Consider the following 20,442-nt stretch of genomic DNA (forward strand, 5'->3'; position numbering starts at 1 on the left):
GTCCATGGAAGAGGATGATGATGGCTTGACTGGTGTGTGGATTAGGCGAGGAAAATTGGGGATTTGAATGCCCCGAATTTTTTGGGATTATGCTAGATTTTTCGATTTTTTTATGATATAATTTACTGTTGACGATGGTTGAGTAGGTGAAACGACATTGACGAAACCAGTGGCTGGAACAGTGGTGGTGGCGCTGGCTTCTTCTCGTCGGCGGCGACTGGAAACCCTAGGGTTTCAAACCCTAGGTGTTTAGCTCTGTTGGGCTAGGGTTTGGGCTTTACTGTTAGGCTCACTGTTTGGGTCGGTTGGCTTTGTAATTGGGCCCAATTGTGGGCTTGTTGTATTTAGACCTTGTAACCTGAAAATAAAATAATAAAATAAATAATAATAATAATAATAATAATAATAATAATAATAATAATGGTTTCCAGACGAAAACTGGTGTCGACACATTCTCAAAAAATATATATTATCAATTACTAATACCAACGGTCTCAAATGAGAAGAAATATGTCAATCATCTCGTCTGAGAAGATTATTTTGTGATGCCATACTTTGCATGCATACCCATTCACGTGCTGTTGCAAGCAGCAATGTTGCACAGACGCAGTTTGACGGACCCATGCTGCATTAAGTGCATGAAGGCGCACGGGCGACAGCGATACATGCTGTTTGCAGGGATGGGGTAGATGCTTGAAAACGCCTGGTGATCCACGGGTCTTCTTCTCCAAAACGCAAGGATTTCCTCGCGTCTTCACTGTACACGTTTTCCTAATGAATAAAAAATAGATGGATTTCATCCCTTAAATAATTGTTTTACTACAATCAAATACCGTTAAAGTTGAGCTCAATCAAAAGTCTTGAGGAAAGAAAAATTAGGAAGTGTACTAGAAGAGACTATGTTGTATTCTTGCTATAGTTACATATGGATAAAGTAAATTGTTATACTCTTTAATGTAAGTTAATAAGAGTTACTCAATTAAAGAGTACACGTGTTAGTTATGCTAATATAATATGTTGAACCATGTTTTATAATATTTTGATATAACAAATTAAGACAAAATGTTTTTGGACTTGATTGAATTTGTTCAAAGTTTTCAAAAATAATTCAAAGTCCATTAAACTAAAATTTGAGCACAAAACTATTTTTCTGGGTACGGTACCGATACTGTTCGTACAGTACCAATACTATTCATGTGGTACCGATACCAAAGGTAAGAGAAGTATCGATACTCTCTAGGTAGTATCGATACTACCAGTGTTTTCCAAATTGCTCAAATTTCATAATGTAAAATAGGTACCAATATTCAAAGGGGTATCGATACTATTTTACACAGTGATTTCGATATCATGAAGCATAGTATTGATATTGGTCAAGCCTAACGGTCTGTAACTACTAGTTTATTTAAAAATTATAAAGGTATACCAATACTCATTAAAGGAGTACCGATACTCCATGTCCTGGGCAGTTTTATTTTGTAGAAAATTAATCCTTGATGACTCCAAAACATCCCCAATGGCTAGAAACGACCACACACTCATTCTAACATACAAAATCAAGTTGAGAACACTTGAAGAAGGTTGGAACACATATCCAAGTAATCAAACACAAGAGAAGAGTTTTTCACTCTTATTTTCCTTTCTCTTGTAAATATTAGTGTTTTGTGAGCTTAATTTTGTAAACACCTACCTTGTGAGGTTTTCTTGTTTACACATTTTATACCTTTGTAAAAGGGGAGAGGTTCTATCTTAGCCATTGAAAAGATAGGGATTTGTAAATGTTATCTTTTTGTCCTTGAAAAAGAAAGAACAAATTAATGAATTTGTTAGAAAATCCTTAGTAAGGAGCTAAGGTAGTGGATGTAGACTTGAGAAATCAAACCACTATAATATTTGTGCATCATTTTTCTCATTCTTAAATCTCCTTACTCTCTAAATTTTTCTTAAATCTACTTCAACCCCTCTTGGAAATATTCGGTTGTTCAATTGAGCTTCATCGTAATCCCAACAATTGGTATCAGAGCTTGACTCATTAGAAGGTTTAACAACCTTGAGATGATCCTTGAAGAAGCTCTATCCCTTTTTGAAGCAACCGAGAAGATGGTTTCCACCTCCAGCTCGTTCCACATGGAAGACTCCCAACCGATCGACAAGCCTCTATACTTCAATGGAGCCAACTACCGTCATTGAAAGAAATTAATGAAGCTATTTATCAAATCCAATGATCTTGATGCATGGGATATGATCGAGAACGACTACTATTTTCCAAAGAAGAAGACGAATGAGTGGAGTGCCCAAGAACGGAAGAAAACTCAACAAAATGCTAAGGCCATGCACATGTTGTTTTGTGCATTTGGTCCCGATGTCTATGAAGGGGTTTCTTCTTGTTCAAATGCCAATGAGCTTTGGAATAAGCTCGAAGAACTTCATGGTGACAAGAAAGAAGAACCACCAAAGATAGTGTGCTTAATGGCTCTTGAAGAGCCCGAGGTATCTACTAACTATATTGAATCTAATTCATATTCTTTTAATGAGTTACAAGATGCATACGATGAATTCTTTTTAGAGTTTGAGAACATGAACTCTAAATATAAGAAAATGATTTCAAAATTTAAATTTGAAAACGATTTTCTTTTGAAAGCAAAAATGGATTTTGAAAATCAAAACGATGTTTTGAAAAAGGATTTAGAGCTTTCAAAAGTAAAAAAATTGATTTTTTTTGAAAAAGAATGCTTTGATTTAAAAGTTAAGCTTGAATGCTTAATAAAAGAAAAACAAATCATTTTAAATAATTCATCTAATTTCATAATGACAAAATGCTCATATTGTCATTATCATGTTCATAAGGAACATACTTGTCCTTTAAAGAAAGGAAAACGTTTTAAAATTAAATAAGTATGAATTCCTAAGGGAACAAGGGACACTGAAACTAACGTTCAAGGATCCAAAGCAATTTGGATACCAAAATCCATATAAATACCTCTTGTAGGTGTGTGAGAGCAATGATGATGAAAGTGAAGATACCCAAATGCTCTAGCCACACTTGCTATGGAATGAGTAACCTATAAGCTTAATGTTTTTGTTTTGATTAATTGATTTTCTATTTGTTGTTAAGCATGCATGAGTTTTGATTTTAAATTATTTTATGTTTTCTATCTCATGTACGTTAAAAAGTGTCGTGATGAACATTTTCTAAAGTTTTAATGATTTTTCATAAATGTTTGTTCATCATAATGAATTTTGGTCAAAATTAGTTTTAATACTTTGCTTTTACAAATTTTAATCTTTGACCTTAATTTAAATGTTTATGCATGTGGTTTATTGCAAATGATATCTACCTAACAATTGATATCAAATGCATAACATTTTTTGATAGCTTTATGCACATGCACTTAAATACAACAATTAGTATTACATAAAGTATATTAGACTTTTATATATTGAATTTCATGTGTTACTAACTTGTTTGTTCATCTTTGTTAAAATTCAATACTCTTTGAAGTGTCTAAGTTTTTTAGCTAAATTTTTTTTGGAATGCATTTATTGAGGGGGAGGTTTTGATTTTTCAAATTTTTGTAATACTAAATTTTTTACTTACTCTTCATTGTTGTTTTGAACCATTAAATTTGAATTATTTTTGATAGAACAAAAAAGGGGAAAAGTATAGGTTTAAAAAATTCAATTTCAAGAATGAAAAAGGGAGAATTTCATATTTTCCAAATATTGCTTTTTTCATTAAATATTTAATGAAGGGGGAGTTTTGCCAAAACAATTTTTCAAATGTTTTGTTATATAAAAAAGGGGGAGATTGTTGAACCATGCTTTGTAGTATTTTGATATAACAAATTAAGGCAAAATGGTTTTGGACTTGATTGAATTTGTTCAAAGTTTTCAAAAATAATTCAAAGTCAATTAAACTAGAATTTGAGCTCAAATCTGTTTTCCTGGGTACATAGTATCGATATTGTTCTTACAATATCAATACTATATGAGCATTATCGATATTAATCATATGGTACCGATATCAAAGGTAAGAGAAGTATTGATACTGTCTAGGTAGTATCGATATTACCAGTGTTTTCCAAATTGCTCAAATTCCAGAATGTAAAATAAGTATCGATATTCAAAGGGGGTATCGATACTACTTTACACAGTGATATCGATATCATGAAGAATAGTATCGATACTGGTCAAGCCCAACAATCTGTAATGACTAGTTTATTAAAAAATTATAAAGCTAGTACTGATACTCCCTGTCCTGGATAGTTTTATTTTGCAGAAAATTAATCCCCAACGGCTAGAAATGACCAAAAACTCATTCCAACATATAAAAACAAGTTGGGGACACTTGAAGAAGGTTGAAATACCTATTCAAGCAATCAAACATAAGAGAAGAGTTTTTCACTCTTATTTTCCTTTCTCTTGTAAATATTAGTGTTTTTGTGAGCTTAATTTTGTAAACACCTACCTTGTGAGGTTTTCTTGGTTACACATTTTATTACCTTTGTAAAAAGGGAGTGATTCTATCTTAGCCATTGAAAAGTTAGGGATTTGTAAAGATTATTTCTTTGTCCTTGAAAAAGAAAGAACAAATTAGTGAATTTGTTAGAAAATCCTTAGTGAGGAGCTAAGGTAGTGGATGTAGACTTGATTGAGAAGTTGAACCACTATAAATCTTTGTGCATCATTTTTCTCATTCTTGAATCTCCTCACTCCCTAATTGTTTTTCTCAAATCCACTTCAACCCCTCTTGAAAATATTCAGTTGTTCAATTGAGTTTCATCGCAATATCAACATAATATTTATTATACAAAGGGATGTACATATTGTAAATAGAACCAAAGTTGATTAGTTTTATTTCAAAAATGAAGTTGATTATTTTGATATTAAATATTATTATTCTGTGAGATCCATTAGTTGAACGAATGATTAAGAATATTCATATTATCTAATTTTGTATGAGTTCGTATCTAAGCTTCTGCCTTAAAAATGTAATATCTCTATATTTATAAAAAATATTGTTTTTTTGTTTTTCTTAAATCTTACACTTGATATACATATGAATGACTTATTACTGTATGGATGAGTGAAGAGGAACCTTTTAATATCACATATTTAAATAGATGAATTAAACTAAATTTAAAAATATTATTTAGTAAAAATACAATTATATGTTATACTATTTTTAGGTAAAAAATCACTTTTATCCCTGTAGCAGACCTAGGTTATCATTTTCAGCTCTATTATAATTTTTGCATCAATTTAACCCTAAAATTATTTAATTACATTATTCTATACTCTAGCCATAATGTAAAACCCTAAACTCTAACCTCTAAACCCTAACACAAAACCCTAAATAATAGTCAATATTTTAAACATTGGTGCAATTGAGCAACTTCGAGAGCTGAATTGATGCGAAAATATGATAATGACAAAAATAATAAATTGAGTCTACTACATGAGCAAAAGTGACCCTCCAACCTTGTTTTTAATAGTTTAGGTTTATTATAAGATATTATATGTTCAAAATATTTCTTAATCATTAACAATGCATACACACTCTGTAAATGTAATTGCTCAATCTCGGGTTCTCTAGGGAGAATCTCTTTTACCACTGAGATCACTCAATGAGTCCATGTTATGTTATTTTTAAAATGAATGCAAATAAATATGAAAAAGAAAAATGTTTTTTTATGAATTGGTTAAATAATTGAAAAAGTGAGTTATTGTTTATTCTTGTCCCATGCAAGATTTAGTAGTTAACTATAAATTCAGAGTAAAAATGGAAACAATAATCAAACATAATAATAGAATCGACTTCATACATCACATCTTGTAATTCTTTTTAACTTTTTCTATGAAATAAATGCTACCATTTATGGTGTAATCACCGGATACTTATTGTTCATATATTACTTGCTATGTAAGTCGTGCAATTCAAAATTGAGTATTTAAATAAAGTAATAATTCTGAGAAAGAAAAAAAAGGAACAATATAATATTGTCCATTAATTTAATTCAATTTGAGTCACTTCAGGTTATTCTAATTCTAATCAGGAATGTTAGTTATTTAAAATTGACTAGTCATTAATATTAATTTAATTTAAAACATTGCATTAGATTTTTTCCCCAAATCAAATAATTAATTTCATAAAATTCAAAACTTATATTCTTAAAAAATACGATCTTATTTTCGTTAAATATATCGTATAAATATAATTTCCATTAAATATATCGTATCTTTTATTTTATTATTATTTTTGTATTTAATTATGAGTTATGACATCATATGCAAGCAATTTTTTAACCACATGAACGTGAAATATTACCTAATATTATTCTTTTCAGAGTTTTTGAGAAACCACAACTTTTGCTTGAAATTAACGGGATTAATTAATTATTTACGGCCAATGGTTAAGGAGGAAATTACAATGGCAAATGCAGACGTTATATAAGAAAAATTAAAAAAATATATAAAAATATTATAATATATTAAAATTTATATAAAATATGGTTTTCATGCTCAATGGGTGCCCCTTGTGATTTGTGTCCGTTCAGTGCGTTACCGGGTTCGTGTGAACAACCAATTTTCTATGTTATTGTCCCAAATTGCGGCCTCCGCCAGGGCGACCCTCTTTCCCATACTAGTTTCTTTTTTTTATGGAGGGTTGTCTTCTTTGTTGCGCCAAGCTCATGCGACAGGTGCATTTTCGGGTATCAGTTTATCTCAGGGGGGCCATCTTTCCACCATTTGCTAATGCCGATGACTGCTTGATATTTGGGCGGGCACAATATACTGATGCAGCAGCGTTGTCTTCTCTTATTCGGTGTTTTGAGAACGTTTCGGGGAAAAGAGTGAACTTCAGTAAGTCAAAAAAAAATTTAGCTCTAACACTCATTCTGATTGTGCTTTTTTGGCGGGTCAATTTGGGGTTCCTGAAGCGACTGACTTTGAATGTTATCTTGGATTTTGTTGGATACTGAAAATGGAGATATTATTGATTACTAATCACTCATGTACAACATGCTTATATATAGCATAAGTGTTCAAGTAATTAGCTCTAACAGAAGCTGTTAAGCCTAACAAATTCATAACAGTTTCATAACAGCATAACAGATCAGCATAACAGATTATTAAGCAGCTCAGCACTAGCTAACTTCTACACAACGCAAGCTTCAATACGCAAGTTTCTCATGCAATACGCCACATCCTCTAATATTCTCCCTACTTCTTCTCTTCTGTTGAATAACATTGATGCACACACATTTTGGTTCTGAATTCTTCGAACATAGCCTTAGACAAAGGTTTTGTGAACGCATCAGTTGCCTGATGCATGGCAGGAACATAGTTAACACAGAGTTGGCCAGCTGTCACCTTCTCTCGAACAAAATGTATATCAAGCTCAACATGCTTCGATTGAGCATGGTACACCGAATTAGCACTCATGGCTATTGTGCTTGTGTTATAACACCAGACAATGGGCGTACAACTTTGCTTAACACCAAGATCATCCAACAGAGCAGTGAGCCACTGCAGTGGAATCTGCAACACTCTTGTATTCAGATTCCATAGTGGATCGAGAGACTGTTTTTTGTTTCTTAGATGACCATATAATCAAGCACGACCCTAAGAATACTTCAAACCCTAAAATAGACCGGCGATCATCAATATTGGAGCCCCAATTTGCATCAGCAAATGCAACCACGTCTAAACTTTTAGCATAAGAAGGAGAAAATACCAAACCAAAATTTAAGGTAGCAACCAAGTATCTAAGTATACGCTTAACTGTTGTAAAATGCACATCTCTAGGAGAGTTCATAAATTGAGCAACTTGACCAACGCTGAAAGCGATGTCAGGTCTCGTGTGACAAACATATAGAAGCGAGCCAACAATACTACGGTATTCAGTTGCATTACTGATCAACTCCCCCTCATCACGTGAGAGTTTGGTGGACATAACCATAGGTGTGCTGCAACCAGCAGCATTTTCCATACTAGTTTTCTCTAAAAGCTCCTTAACAAATTTCCTCTGACTCAAGACAACATCCTGACTAGACTTTTTTACTTCAATTCCCAAGAAGTATCGTAACTCCCCTAGATCTTTCAGTGAAAACCTGTCCTTGAGCATGGGCACAACCTCTTCCACATCAGTTAACGTGCTTCCTGTAATAACAATATCATCCACGTACACAAGTACATATATGATACCTTGAGATGAATGTTTGAGGAACAAAGAGGGATCAACACGAGAAACCATAAACTCCATTTGTACCAGGTTTTGTTTTAATTTCACGTGCCAATTTCTGGGTGCCTGTCGAAGCCCATATAATGCCTTTTGCAACTTGCACACGAATGGCTTACCATGTTCATTAACTTCCTCAAACCCTGGGGGTTGCTGTATGTATACATCTTCGAGTAAATCCCCATTGAGAAAGGCATTCTTGATGTCTATATGCCTTAGTGTCCAGCCATTGTTGACTGCAATGGCAAGAATCGTATTGAAGGTCGAGAATCGAATAACAGGACTAAATGTTTCTTTGAAGTCATAACCAGGTATTTGCGAGAATCCTTTGGCTACTAAACGAGCTTTATAACGTTGTATTGAACCATCTGGATTGCGCTTAACCTTGAACAACCATTTGTACCCAACAGCAGTTCGATCCTCTGACAAGGTAGTTAGAGTCCAAGTATTGTTTCTCAGTAGGGCATCATACTCGTCACAAGCTTCTTGTTTCCAATGTTCAATTCGAAAAGCTTCATGTATCGAGGTGGGAATATGATCATCAAGCGTAGCAACATATGTTTTTGGTTTGAACACACCATACCGACTGCGAGTCAACATGTGATGAGTTCGCTGAGGTGCACATGGGACATCATCAGATGAAGCCATAGTTATGTCAGGTATCGAGTGTAGTTTAGTATGAATCATGTTATCCTGGCTAGAGACTAGATCAAGATCATCATTGACATACTGAGTTGATGAATTCTCATTCTGATGCACGATAGGAGAGGCTGCACTATTGGTTGTTTCCAAGGACACCGATCCTTCAACACCATTCTGTGCACTTTTTGATACTGATCGAGAACCTTGTTCTTGCATTGACTGGAACAAGGGCTGTATAGGATCAGCCATTATAGTTAGAGATGGTGATAAGATGGAGGATTCATTCGAAGTACACATGTTATCATTGGCAGCACCTGAAAAAGGAAACACAAACTCATTAAAGACCACATGACGTGAAATATATACTCGACCATCTGGGGCTAGACATTGGTAGCCTTTGTGTTGTGGGCTGAGACCAAGATACACACATGCTCGTGATCGAAACTCAAGCTTATAATTCTGAAAAGGTCTCAAATAAGGGAAGCATTGACAACCAAATACTTTCATCATTTTGTAATCTGGTTTCTTATGCATAAGCTTCTCAAAAGGTGACAACCCTTGAAGTACTTTAGTAGGTAATCTGTTGATCAAGGAAACTGCAGATACAACTGCATAAGACCAATACTTGATTGGCATGACAGCTTGAGCAAGTAATACAAGTGCAAGCTCCACAATGTGTAATATTTGATTGGCATGGCGATGCTTGCGTTCAACTATTCCATTTTGTTCAGAGGTGTGAGGACAACTCAATCGATGAACAATGCCTTGCTTTGCCAAGAGAGAGAACATGCTACAAAACTCACCTCCCCAGTCGCTTTGAACTGCTATGATCGAATAACCAAACTGCCTATGAACAAGTTTTTGAAATAATTCAAAGGCTATAATAGCCTCATCTTTACTTTTCAAGAGATAGAGCCAGGTATGTCTAGTGAACGCATCAACAAACGAAACATAATATCGAAAACCATTAGAAGATATATGCGGAGGTCCCCACAGATCAGTGAAGACAAGTTCAAATGGAGAGGAATAGATAGTATTTGATTCACCAAATGGAAATTTGTGGTTCTTGCCCATATAACAGGTAGTACATGCTTTTTTACATCAATTTTTAATTTGAAACCAAGTTCACTAGACAAATTAGCTAAAACAGGAGCTGCTGGATGTCCAAGTCGCCTGTTGCACAACTCATCCATAGAACCATTCACTGATGTAGTATGTACCTCAGCCACATGAACAACAGGAGCATCGTTATTAATTGCAAAAGAGTAAAGACCACTACTCTCTTCACCTTGAAGCAACACGCAGTCAGTCATCTCATCACGAACACAACACCGATTTGCATGAAACTCAAGAAACACGTCATTGTCTTTAGCAAGCTTTGAAACCGAAAGAAGATTCTTAGCGATTTGAGGTACATGCAATAAATCATTGAGCAAAAGAATTCTAGATGAGGAATAAACTGAAGATCTACCAACCATGTTAACATTAAGGGGCATACTGTTGCCAACAAGCAATTTACCTGGGCTATTAAAATCAGATGGTTCCATGACATTCAAAGCTTCTGTGGTAACATGATGTGTTGCCCCAGAATCAATCACCCACATGTACGAGCTATGAGCAGTATTAACCATGTTAGCTTAAGCCATCCCTGAAGAACAAGGACGTTCTTTACCACAGCAGGTACACGTATCGGTTGACAACAGATACAAGTCACCTCTGAAATTCGTCCTATTCTCTGTCGTAACACAAGAGAAGTCTTTGTTAAATCTGTGCCAGCAGCGATCTACAAGATGTCCGACCTTACCACATAACTGAAACTGGACACGTGACCTTCCTCGGCCTCTACTAGCACCACGAGAATTGTTGGAGTAGTTATATCGTGAATCCGCACGACTGTTAGATAAGGAAGCACCACGTCCTTCACCTTGAGTAATGTGAGCACTCATAGGAAGGACTTCAATTTGCTCATCAAACCCAGTAAGTTGCATTTCAACATCAAGAAGCATAGTATAAATGCTATCAAGATTTAAGATGTCTTTCATGGTAGTTATAACAGCTACAAATGACTGATACTCGCGTGGAAGTCCTTTTAAAATGCTGGCGATGCATTCGACAGAAGGAACCGGGCTGCCACACGACTCCAAGGCATCACAGACTTCTTTCACACGTGTAAGGTAGGTTCTCATAAAGTCATCACCTTTCTTCAAGGACTGCAACTTGTAACGAAGACTCATTACAGCAGTCGTCGAACGAGCAGAAAAAAATTATAATACTGTGTTCCAGACAGCCGAGGCAGATTCAGCACCAACAAATTGAGGGAGAAGAGGGGCACTGATGGTGGAAAGAAGCCATGAGGCGAGTGCACTGTCTTGTGCAACGAATTCCTCATATTCTTCATTGATATGAGCAATGCCGTTATCATCAACAATGGTTTCTGGTGGTGTGGAAACCGCACCAGTGAACAATCGTTCTAGCCTATGACTGCGCACAGTCAATAGTACTTGCTGCTTCCAAAGAAGGAAGTTCATTTCATCGAGCATGACATTGACCTTCTTATGAGAGGTCTTTGAGCTTTGAGCAGGAAATTCCATCTCTGCAATCTATCACGCAGCTGAAGCTAGACAATGAGGGCCAGGACCACCATCGATTGATACCATGTTGGATACTGAAAATGGAGATATTATTGATTACTAATCACTCATGTACAACATGCTTATATATAGCATAAGTGTTCAAGTAATTAGCTCTAACAGAAGCTGTTAAACCTAACAAATTCATAACAGTTTCATAACAGCATAACAGATCAGCATAACAGACTATTAACCAACTCAGCACTAGCTAACTTCTACACAACGCAAGCTTCAATACGCAAGCTTCTCATGCAATACGCCACATCCTCTAATAGATTTCCATCGGTCGTGGGCAGAAATAGAACGGCAACTTTCAGGTTCTTAAAGGAATCGATGATGTCTCGGATCAGCCAATCTTCGGTGCGTACTCTGTCAAGAGGTGGGAAGTTGATGCTTATTAAAGTTGTGCTACAGTCTCTTCCAACTTACCAAATGAGTTTGTACGCTCTCCCCGTCTCGCTTTGTCGTGAGCTGAATTCTTTCATCGCAAGGTTCTGGTGGCGTTCTGATGCATCCGTGCAGGCGGTCCACTGGCTTGGTATGTCAAATATGCGACTTCCGAAATCAATTGGAGGTTTAGGTATCCGAGATTTAGAAGTTTTCAATCAAGCTTTTCTGTGTAAACAAGGCTGGAGCTTATTTAATGGCTCTAATACTTTGGCGGCTCAAGTGCTCAAAGCCACGTATTATCTAGATGGGTCTTTCCTCACAGTTGACTTAGGTGCGCAACCGTCGTTCGCCTGGTGGAGCATTTGGTCGATTCAAGGGGTGATTAAGCAATGCCTACGCGCTCAGGTGGGAGATGACATTACTATTCCTGTCTTCTTGGAGCATTGGGTCCCACAGTTTTCACCAGCTGAACTTCAATCATGTATGGATCCTAGCAGATTGTCCACGGTCTCTGATATGATAGATCCTTCTTTGGGAACATGGCGGGTTAATGTGGTTCACGCTCTCTTTTTTCCGCCAGTGGTTAGTGTCATACTATGCTCCCCTAACCTGTGGATCGCCGGTCTGATCGTATGGTTTTGAGGTTGGAGCCTCATGGACGTTTCATTGTCAGAAGTGCTTATAATTTTCTTCTACGTCTCGATGCGCAACGAGAGACTACAGATGCCAGGGACATTCGTTTCTATAGAGTACTTTGGTCACAACCGCTCCTAGAGAAGGTTCGGGATTTTATTTGGAGTGTGTTCTGTAACCTTCTTCCTAGTTATGTCAACCTATACCTGAAGCATGTTGTTCCTGACCCGCGTTGTTTTCGGTGTGGAACTGGCCAATAGTCTTTTTGCATGCTCTCATTGGTTGCTCCTAGTTGCACTCGACGTGGGGGTTGTTTGGTTGTGATAAGTTTACCCAGGGTCACGAAAGGGACTTCCGGGAATGGATGCTTTCTCTGTTGTCTCATCTCTCCATACTTCTACTGCTTTGGTCTCTCTAGGGTGCTCGGAACCGTCAGCTTTACCAGGGCTATATTTCCTCGGATGTGGAGATCCATGGGTTTGTGACTACCTATCTAGAGGAGCTTTCTGTGGCGTCGGTTCGCCCGGATGTGGCTTTGGACTATTCTCCCAGCTACTTTTATCAAGGTGAATGTTGATGGCTCGTATGACAAAGACCTGAGAACGGAAGGTATCGGTTGTGTTTTACGCGATTCCACTGGTCAATTCTTAGCAGGCTGTTCGAGTGGGATTCCTGATGCAATGGATGTTTTCCACGTGGAATCTTTAGCTTGTTTGGAAGGGCTAAATATGGCTTTGAGTCGGGGGTATCAAAGTTTAGTTGTCGGAGACTCACGTTCTGTTATATCCAATGTTGCTTCATCACAGGTTTACTATTCCTATGGTGGTTGCATTATTGATCAGGTCCGGGCTCTTGCAACATCCTTTGACCGTTGTATCTTTCAGCACGTGGGTCGGGAAGGTAATAGAGTTGCTGATGTGTTCGCGCGTGAAGGCCTATCGCGAGTCTCTCCTATGTGCTGGTTTGGCAGTCCTCCGTTTGTGGTAACCTTACTCGCTTCAAACCAAGTTGCTTTGCTTTCATAGCTTTGCTTTCTTAGCTTATGTTTATGTTTGCTTTCATAGCTTTAGTTTATGTTTTCATAGCCTGACTTTTTCATGGGAATGAAGTTTCACGTTTTTCTCTTAAAAAATTAAATAAAAATACGTTATAATAATAAAATATAAAATAAATAAATAAATATATATTGGGAATTTTTGTAACACCCACGGGCCAATGCGGGTAACTCGATTTGATCTGGGGTGTCACATTAGGGCCACCAAAGCGACTCACCGTAAAAATCCCAGAAAATTTAATTTTTGTTAAAACATGTAAAATCATAAAAACAATTTATAAGTACAAAAGTAGAATTTAACGATATTAAGAAAATAAAACAAATTCCATACTCGTATATGAAACAAAATACAACCTACATGCCCCCTAATCACATGCACTGTACTCTACAAAGCAATGCTGGTGGAACTCCTTTACTGATGTCGATAGTTGCATTGGTTTGATTCTTTCAACTTGAAAGAGTGAGTCAAAGAGTGAGCATTGAGAAGCTCAATAATACAAAACTACCAATTGATGCTACAAAACATGCATATAACAGATAATCATATGTTTCCTTATTGATTCAAACATCTACTGATTTTTGCTGAGTTGAGGTCCTAGTGATATTTCAAGTAATAAAAGACTGTAAGCTTTCAGTTCAGAGGAAATGTTTCGAATGACTGGGTTCAGGAGATCATAATAGGTTGTCTAGTGTGTTCCCACAGAACTAGTGAAAATGTACATATCATTTTTTTTAAAAATAATAGCAGTTTAAAATGTATTTTTCAAAAATAACCATAGTAAAACCCTCTAACCGAACACCAATATGTAGTTCCCCAGAACTGCATCCATAAGGCTTACCCTAGTCCCAAAAGGGCGTAAGAGCCAACCTAAGGGAGCACCTTGGGTCCATAAGGTCTTACCCTAGCCGAAGCGTAGGTGCCCACCTAAGGGGAATGCCCTCAAGTCAATAAGGTCTTACCCAAAAGCACATAGCAGTGGAGCCATCCCTAAGGGAGTGCCTTAAGGTCCATAAGGTCTTACCACAAGGCCCATTAGGCCCAGGAGCCCACCCAAGAGTCGCCTTAGGTCCATAAGGAATTACCAGTCGGTGCTGAACCTATACAAGGAATTACCAATAGCGACTGAATCTGCCAGTGACTTTAGTCATACAAAAGTCCCATAGTACTCTATATAAAAATAATTTCAGTCAGTAAATAGATATTTTATTAATTTGAACAGAGATCATAACAGAAATCAGAGATCAGACTGTATTCCAGATAACAGAGTCATACTTTTAAAATCAGAGAAAATATCCATGATGATCAGGGAACACACAAGAGGTTCCAAATATTATTCGGAGGTACTTGATAATCTTATCAAAAAGAAAACACAGATCTTCAGTATACCGATATAATGCCAGAAGTTAGAATCAATATTGAAAGAGTTCATTAGCTGACGGTATCATCAGTTATTCAGAACGTGACTTATCAGGATCATTTAGCATTCAGACATTTTTCGGAGGTAGTATGAAATCATAAAGGTATTCAGAATCCTTTGCATCAGAGTTACTTGTGTTTTCAGATATAACAGGAATGATTCCATTATTAAGGAAATCAAATACATTTTGGGCATTAGGTTCTAAATGATTTGAGATGATAAGGGAGAAACGAAGATTCAGGGCATTTATGATTTGTATCGATCTATCGAAATATTGAGTTAACCCGAAATGTACAAGTCCCATAAAAGATACATGTCAACCAGTCAAATCGTTGCACTCCTAGAGTATTCATTTTTTAATACAGATAATTCTTGTCGAATTGATCATCTTTAAAATCATTACGGAATGAATACAGTACATCATGTAAGTTCGTCAACGTTTCCAGGTTTATCCAAGTCATTCACCTAACCCTAGGTCATTGAGGGTACTTAGGTCATTTAGTAGTCAAGTTTATCTCGGTCATTTCGGAGTTTCCAGAGTAATTCTACCATTTCCAAAATTCGAATACATACAATACTTTCATTTAGTTCAACTAGGCCATATGATTTATTCATTCCAGGGCTTAGCGATATTTTGGATTATTTTACTCTTCAGGGGTATTTTGGTCATTTTGTAGTTTAAGGGTATTTCAGTCCTTTCTTTCAGTCAAGTCTTTTCATTTACTAAAATTTGTCTGAACAATGCAAACATAAATAATAATTTCGATGTTTTAGCCTTTAGGTATTTGTTGATAAAACGATAATTATAGGTATTATACCTTATCGGATGTAATATTTGATTATCAGTGACTTTCCGAACAGATCAGGAATTTAACAGATGAATCAGTAGTTTACCAGATTAAATATGAATTCTCATGGTACCTTTACTATGAGGGTTAGTTCGAACATTTTTTACCCCATAAGGGCAATTTCATAATTTTATAATCAGGTGATTCTGGTATTAAACATTTTAGCGAAAATAATTAGAAATTAATAAATATGAGATCATTTGCTCTTCATATTAATTACTGTACTAAAAATCATTTCTTACCAATATTCCAATTTCTTTATGTAACATAATAGAGTCTTAACCAATTTATCACTTAAACTGTATTCGGTTCGAGTCCATGCATAATCGACCAATCATATACATCCATGCATTTATCCATTATCAATATATTCCATAAAGCATGCAAAGAGGTAGTAAAGTATTACCTCGATTTTTGTACCCCCACCGATTGAACATTTAAACTCCATTTGATCACCCTCGATCTTTAATTCAATGTCCAATAATTCCTCATATACATAACAACAGAAATTTCATCAGAAACAGAGCTTAATTACGAAAAATGGATCGAATCAGGTGGTTAACCAGTGAAAAACAACTTACATGGTTCGAATTTGGTGAAACATACCTAAAAACGGACTCAGAATGTCGAAAAACATCATAATAGGTGTACTCAGAAAAAGTCAACGGCCGGTCAACGGTCAACGACTCACCCAGGTGGCTCGACTCGACTCACTAGGCTCGGCTCGGCTTAGACTCGCCCAACCGGGTCAGTCCGACTGTAACACCCCCAACCCGTATCCAACCTAGATCCGAGTCTGATGTGTCACATTGACTTTTCAAAACGTTTTTCTTTAAAAATTAGTTAAAATTTAAAGCCATAATTCATGAAAATGAATACTTTTCATTAGTTAAAGACATTTGATGTTACAAAATCTATCAGAGCATATCCAATACAAATCTTTTAGTACATTCCAATTACAATTAATAAAACAACATATATAAAATTCAAAACTCTAGTCTGATCTGATCATAATAAAGGAGTGGCTAACCTGTCTTGCTCCTCATAGCTTCTCTTCTTGCTTCCCGGAACATACGTGTGAAACACTCACACGGTAAGTCGATGACTTAGTGAGGCATGCAAACATATAATGAAAGCTCTAACTTGTAATAATGCATGAACAATTACTTCTATCATATCATACACAAACATATATCCATTCATATATCAATTTCACACATGCACATATAAAATTATATTCGTTCATATCATTATCAAATTATTATCATTAATTTCTTTTGTCTTATAATCATGTACTTATCATTTATTCATATCATATAACACATATATCATTTTACAAAGGAAACCACATATTATCATATCAATATTATTCATATTATCTCTTTGTTAGCCCATGCACACATGTGAGAACTAAAGATATGTGAGTACATAGAGGTTGTGCACATATGTTGTCACCACAGCTCGTATAATTCCCACATGGGCACTTAGAATTTGTCCCGAATGACCGCTATGTCCCGAAGGACCACATATCACATATGTCCCGATGGACCACTCATTAAGAACCATATACATATTCCAATAGACCAAATAAGTGTACCAAAGTACCACATATATGTTCCAAAGGATTATACATATGTCCAAAAGGATGATGGGGTCCATAACGTCTTACCACAAGGCCCATCAAGACCAGGAGCTCACCCAAGAGTCGCCTTAGGTCCTTAAGGAATTATCAGTCGAGGCTGAACCTAAACAAGGGATTACTAACAGCGACTGAACCTTCCAGTGTCTTCAGTTATACCAGAGTCCCAGAGTACCCCGTATAAAAATAATTTCAGTCAGTAAATAGATATATCATTATTTTGAACAGAGATCAGAATAAAAATCAGAGATTAAACTGTATTCCAACTAACAGACTCATACTTTTAAAATTAGAGAAAATATTCATGATGATCATGGAACACACTAGAGGTTCCATATATTATTCGGAGGTACTTGATAAACTTATCGAAAAGAAAACACGGATCTTCAGTATACTGATAGAATGCCAAAAGTTAGAATCACTATCGAAAGAGTTCATTAGCTAAGTAGATCATCAGTTATTCAGAACATGACTTATCAGGATCATTTATTATTTAGATATTTTTCGGAGGCACTATGAAATCGGAAAGGTATTTAGAATCCTTTGCATCAGAGTTGTGTTTTCAGATATAACAGGAATGATTCCATTATTAAGGAAATCAGAGGCATTTTGGGCTTTAGGTTCTAAGTGATTTGAGCTGATAAGGTAGAAACGAATATTCAAAGCATTTATGATTTGTATCGATCTATCAAAATATCGAGTTAACCCGAAATGTACAAGTCCCATCAAAGATACATGTCAACCGATCAAATCGTTGCACTCCCAGAGTATTCACTTTTTAATACAGACAATACTTGTCGAATTGATCATCTTTAAAATCATCACGAAATGAATTTTAGGAATGGTACATCATGTAAGTATGTCAACGTTTCCAGACTTATCCAAGTCACTCACTTAACCTAGGTTATTAAGGGTACTTAGGTCATTTAGTAGTCAAGTTTATCACAGTTACTTTGGAGTTTCTAGAGTAATTCTATCATTTCCAAAATTCGAATAAATACAATACTTTTATTCAATTCAACTAGGTCATATAATTTAGTCACTCCAGGGCTAAGAGATATTTTGGATTATTTTACTCTTCAAGGGTATTTTGGTAATTTTGTAGTTAAGGGTATTTCAGTCATTTCCTTTAGTCAGGTCTTTGTCTTTCCATTTACTAAAATTTGTCAGAACAATGCAAACATAAATAATACTTCTGAGTTTTTAGCCTTTAGGTATTTGCTGATAAAATGATAATTCTAGGTATTGTACCTTCACAGATGTTAGATCTGATTATCAGTGACTTTCCGAACATATCATGAATTTAACAGGTGAATCAACAGTTTATCAGATTAAATATGATTCTCAGGGTACCTTTACTATGAAGGTTAGTCTGGACCTTTTTTTACCCCACAGGGCCAATTTCATAATTTTATAATCATACGATTCTGGTATTAAACCTTTTAGTGAAAATAATTAGAATTTAATAAATATGAGGTCATTTGCTCTTCGTATTAATTACTGTACTAGAAATCATTTCTTACTAGTATTCTAATTCATTTATTTAATTCAATAGAGTCTTAACCAATTTATCACTTAAATTGTATTCGGTTGGAGTTCATCCATAATCAAACATGCATAATAGACCAATCATATACATCCATGCATTTATCCATTATCAACATATTCCATAAAGCATGCAAAGAGGTAGTAAAGTATTACCTCAATTTTTGTACCCTACTGATCGAACATTTAAACTCCATTCGATCACCCTCGATCTTTAATTCAATGCCCAATAATTCCCGAGATACACAACAACATAAATTTCATTGAAAACAGAGCTTAATTGCGAAAACATATCGAATCAAGTGGTTAATCAGTGAAAAAACAGCTTATCGGTTTTGTATTTGGCGAAACAGACCTAAAAAACGAACTCAGAAAGTCGAAAAACGTCAGAATATGTGTACTTGGAAAAAGTCAATGTCTGGTCAACGATCAACGATTCACCTAAGCAGCTCGACTCGACTCACTCGGCTCGGCTCAGACTGACCCAACCGGGTCAAACTGGTTCAGACCGGTCCATTCGGTTTAATCGGTTTGCCAAACCCTTTGGATGGCAGACGACGTCCACGCACAAGGGGCGACGCGTGCGGCGGCTCTGGTCAACGGTTCGATGTGAAATTTTCCAGTCTTGTAGATCGGAACCTTTGGAGTCTCATACATGTGTTATTTTTCGACGAAACATGGTGGGTTGTGAAATTTTAAATTGTTCGAAGTCTTCTAATGGTGGCCGGTGACTGACAACGATGGAGCAGCGGTGGCATGATGATTTCGATCAGGTTTTGAGCGCACGACGATGGTGAGTCCAATGGTGCAGGCTGTGAGGCACGACGGTCGACGGTTTGATCGAAATTGATAGAAATTCGTGACGACGGGAGTTAAAACCACGAAACTTTACGTTGAAAATTACGGTGTTGGGTGCCGTTTCACAGTGAGGGGTTTTAGTTGCCGACAGTTGTTGAGTCGAACGACTGTTACGATGTGCTGATCGTCGCCCGTACGGATCGACGGGGTAGCTTGGTTTGTGGTAACACGAGGTTCACTGAGGACATGGTTTTTAGTTTTATGATTATAAAGGGGATTCTGATATTTTATTTTTCACTTACCAGGAAAAATGGTAAAATTCAGGGTTATGTCCCTAAACTTCCCACAAGTTCCAAAACCAAGCTATAATTTTTTTAAAAATTTATGATTTGGTCCTTAATTTCTCATTTGATACAACTTTAATTATATACTTAAATTTATTTAAAAAATTAGCCCCTAAATTGGGGTATGACAATTCTCCTCTCCTTAAATGAATTTCGTCATCAAAATTCACTCAAGTCACAGAAATTCATAAATGAAGTTTCCATCAGTTCTTCCATATCTTCAAGTAGCTTTTTCAGAAGTACGTGTCATCTACTAATC

The 20,442-nt window shown here is 36.1% G+C and overlaps 1 protein-coding gene across 2 annotated transcripts in view; it reads left to right on the top strand.

The window, feature by feature from the left end:
- Positions 1-289: 289 nt before the first annotated feature.
- The window catches only part of LOC120154554 (amino acid transporter AVT1C-like), a 30,304-nt gene continuing 10,151 nt past the window's right edge, over positions 290-20,442 (top strand). For both annotated transcript variants that reach the window (XM_039166263.1, XM_039166265.1), the window contains exons 1-2: positions 290-300; positions 5,975-5,984. The gene's annotated coding sequence lies outside the window, so the exon portion shown is untranslated. The remainder of the gene's footprint in view (positions 301-5,974; positions 5,985-20,442) is intronic.

The sequence above is a fragment of the Hibiscus syriacus genome, unplaced genomic scaffold, assembly GCF_006381635.1.
Source record: "Hibiscus syriacus cultivar Baekdansim isolate YM2019G1 unplaced genomic scaffold, ASM638163v2 tig00111132_pilon, whole genome shotgun sequence".
NCBI classification, from domain to species: Eukaryota; Viridiplantae; Streptophyta; class Magnoliopsida; order Malvales; family Malvaceae; genus Hibiscus; species Hibiscus syriacus.